This window comes from Rutidosis leptorrhynchoides, chromosome 1, assembly GCF_046630445.1.
Source record: "Rutidosis leptorrhynchoides isolate AG116_Rl617_1_P2 chromosome 1, CSIRO_AGI_Rlap_v1, whole genome shotgun sequence".
Taxonomy (NCBI): Eukaryota; Viridiplantae; Streptophyta; class Magnoliopsida; order Asterales; family Asteraceae; genus Rutidosis; species Rutidosis leptorrhynchoides.
In genome coordinates this window covers 662596435-662600675 of record NC_092333.1, presented here as the reverse complement: position 1 = coordinate 662600675, position 4241 = coordinate 662596435, and the positions used below count along the sequence as shown (strand labels likewise).

The window sequence follows — 4241 nt, the reverse complement described above, 5'->3', positions numbered from 1 at the left end:
TAGCGACACAGAACAAGTTCAAGCACTAGCATTTGTTCCCAGTATCGAAACAAGTTGTGAATGAACAAGAAACGACGTTTTGTACTTTTCAATTCATCAATTCATGGGTTATAACTGCAAAGACTAAGCTTTGCGCGGGACAATCCTGTTCCAGCTTTACATTGTAATCAATCATACACTGGACAACGCACGGGATTTAAACTACCCGAGTTATTTTCGGTTTGTAACACATTTCGGAAGACTTTACTTCCTTATTAGGATGGAAAGGATACATCCTTTAAACTCAAAATTTTGACTTTCTTTGAAATCACAATTTAATCACCAAAAAGTTTTCAACTTTTCAACATTTATGCTCATAAACTATGATGTTTCTCTCTTTTTAATCACAAAGTCAATTTCCCTGTTAATACCCATAATATTCATTATTACCACATGCCATTCCCGTTTATCATTTCACAATCTTTTCAACAATCTTACACTTGGGTTATGATGAAATTATGATAAAAATTTTGTTCAATCACAATAATCATAACTTTTTACTCATTTTAAGCTTCAAACCCGAATAATGTATCCCAAAAGAAAATTTTAATTTTCCCCTCTCCCCCACACTTGAATCATGCTACGCCCTCGTACGCATGTTTAAGAATATTACAATACTTATGTGAAAAGAAAAGGAAAAATTTAACATATTACCGAGATACTCGCACGTTCACCATCCACTAGAAAGCATTGCACGCCATTTTGATTCATCATCACACGTTCCATTTGATTACATGTATCCTTTCATTACAACTTATAAAAAGAAAAACAAAGAGAAAAGCGTAAAATCCTAACTAGCCACTTCTGTAGGACTCATGGTTGCACTTAGCGTATGCAACAAGCCTTTAAACCACCTGATTCCCTCAGGTGGACGAGTTTTGTCTCGTAAGGGCTTACAGTGAACATACCCACAAAGTTCATTTAACTAAAAATAAATAAAAATAAAATAGAAACAATGTAAAAATAAAATAAAGAAGACTTACAAACTCTACACATAGTTTGTGCAATTTTTATATCCGAGTCGTGCACACGACTCTTTCTTCACTTCAGCTAATTCCAGGACTGTAGAAGGTTCCTCTTTCCCTCACTTGGTGAGAACCTTCACCATCTCTAACTTTCCTCAACTTAGAATCCAACCACACATCATTCTCCTTAGCCAAATGTATTAACTCAAACAATTTAGGTTTTTCTTTAGGAGACAAGTTACACACAAGACGGTTGGTTAAGCTTTCATCCTCCCTAATCCTAGCATCATGGACCCGTCTATGCAATTTCCTCATGGAACGATCAAGCACTGGGTCATCCACATATTCCTTACACTCACTATGATGCCTTAAAGAACTATGTGGCGGGTTTTCACTATCTCCCCCACACTTAGGCCCTTTAAGATCCTCTAAATTGGAAAACACCTCATAATCAACTTGAGAATTCACCTTTTCATTCTTATTCACTTTGATCTTGTGACCTCCAAACCGCTCAACGAGTTTTTCTACGGTTTTCCCCTTACTTTGACTACTTTTTCATCGGATTCTTCAGACTTTTCAAGTGTATCAACAGACACATTCCCAACACAATTCTCCATTTTGTTATCACTAGATACCTGCTCATTTAATTTTCTCATTATTGGTGGTTGGGAAGGCCCAATCGTCTTTGGGGTTACCAAATATTCATCCTCTTCACATTTAGAAACTTTTTCATCTACCCCAACAAATGTGGATACTGCCATCATAGTTTCTTTCATCGGTAATGAACAAGTGGTGATAATAGACGAACTCAACTTAGTTTCAAGAACTTGACTCAGATTTTTCAATTCTCGCTCAAGATTTTGTATCGACTCTTGTTGACTCATCAAAGTTTCTGCATTAGTTCTTATTTGAGATTCCATGAATTCACTCGTCATACCCTCTTTACTATATTTCCTTACCTCCTCTTTCTCTTTCACATATGGTGTATACTTTTGAACCTGTTCATGGTTAGTATCCAACAAAAAAACATCTTGGACATCCGGTGTATGTAATGAATTAAAAATATTAATCCGTGATCTCTTATTACCAAAATAAATATCCATAACCCCAGTTCTACAATTGATAAGAGCATCAATTGTGGCAAAAAAATGGACGACCAAGAATGATCGTCGGTTGGGTCTCCCTAAAAGTGGTCTCTGTGTCCATAACTATAAAATCTACCGGGTAATAAAAGTCTTCCACTTTCACAATCACATTTTCCAACATACCCCGTGGAGTTCTCATTGACCGATCCGCAATTTGGACGAGAATATCTGTATGTTTTAAAGTTCCCAACTCGTATTGGTCAACAAGGCTCGATGGAAGTATGTTAATACTAGCCCCTAAGTCCAATAAAGCCTTTTTAATATTAACATTACCCACCGTAACCGAAATTAATGGTGTCCCCGGGTTCTTAAACTTAGGTGGAAGTGAACCCGATATGACAGCACTCACTTTTTCAGTTAATTTTACCTTTTTGGGCAATGATGCGTTGAGTTTACGCTTTTGAACACACAAATCTTTTAAAAACTTAGCATATGCAGCAATTTGTTTGATTGCATCAATAAGTGGAATATTTATTTTTACTTGTTTAAATGTTTCCCACATATCATCCGTTTTCGGTCCCTTTTTCACATAAGGGAATTGGTTCGGGGACTCTAAGGCCTTGGGAAATGGAACGGTTTTTAGTTCCGTACCTGATTTCCCAATTTCCTCAATGATGGGTTTTTTATTTTCCACCCCCTTCCCAAGGTCATTATTATTACTTACCTCATCCTCCTCATCAAGAACGATAGGAGACTTACGTGCATCGCGTTGAGCTACCTCTTTCTCACCAACCTTGTTGTCATACTTCTTTCCACTTCGCAAGGTGCCTACCATATTCACACTATGTCCTTTGCCAGAATCCTTATGATTTGGATTTAATACTGTATAACTCGGAATAGTACCCGGCTCCCGATTTCTCTTACTCTCCGCTACATTACTAATTTCTTTAGCCAATGCACCAATTGACTTGTTTTGCACTTCCACTATTTTACGCATTTCGGAGATAAACGCGTCCATCTTGGCGTTTGAGCTAGATGGTTGATTGGGTGGCGCATTGTTTTGATTTTGATTTTGGCTTTGATTTTGGTAATTGTTTTGGTTTTGGTTTTGGATGTTAGGATAAGGATTTTGATAGTTTCTTTGATAGTTGCCTTGGTTCTGAAAGTTACCCTGGTTTTGAAAGTTGTTTTGCGGTCTTTGTTGGTTCCCTTTGTTAGCATTTAGAGCATTGTTATTGCTCCAACTGAAATTAGGATGGTTCCTCCAACCCAGATTATACGTGTTGGAATATGGATCAAATCTTCATCCCTGGACCTCATTAACTTGTTCCTCCACTATTTGTTGATTTACCGGTGAAATCCCATTTCTACATCCGTATGCAAAGTGAGAAGGATCTCCACAAATCTCACAAACTTCCTGAACCTGTGAAACATTACAAGCAAGACCCTGGTTTGGGTTATTAAATATAAGCATTTTCAAATCATCTAATTCTTGCTCTAAGTTCCTAGTTAAACCACCCAAGTCGGAAACATGATTCACCCGGGAGGTACTAGGTTGTTTACGATTAACCGAAGCTAGAGTTTTTGAACCCTTGCTTAATTGCTCAAAGAAGGTCCACTCGTCATCACTAGATCGAGTTAAAAATGCCCCACCACTAGCCGCCAAAAGGAATTGCCTATTTTAGGAATCCAAACTATCATAGAAAATTTTAACCAATTCCCACTTTGGTATCTCATGGTGTGGGCATGCTCTAAGTAACTCCTTCAAACGCTCGTACGCTTCATGAAATAATTCACCCGGTAATTGTTTAAAAGATTTTATTTGCGTACGCATGTCTGAAGTTTTACTTATGGGATAAAACTCCTCTAAAAACTGTTTTTTCATCACCGCCCAAGTATTAATACTCCGGGCGGGTAAAGAGAGAAACCATCGTTTTGCCTTATCTTTAAGTGAATAAGGAAATAATTGCAGACGTACCTCATCATCAGTGAAACCGTTTACCTAATTAGTAGCACATATCTCATTAAACTAGTGATGTGTTCATATGGTTCCTCGTTAGCCATACCTCGGTAGGTTGGCAAGATCGAAATGAGTTGAGGTCGGACCTCAAATCGTCGATTGTTTCCTCCTGCTGGTGCAGGATAAACAATG

General features: G+C 37.7%; 1 pseudogene; it reads left to right on the top strand.

Annotated features, from left to right (window-relative positions):
* The first annotated feature begins 3819 nt into the window (after positions 1-3819).
* On the top strand, positions 3820-3933 carry LOC139886799 (small nucleolar RNA R71; annotated as a pseudogene).
* Positions 3934-4241: the final 308 nt, after the last annotated feature.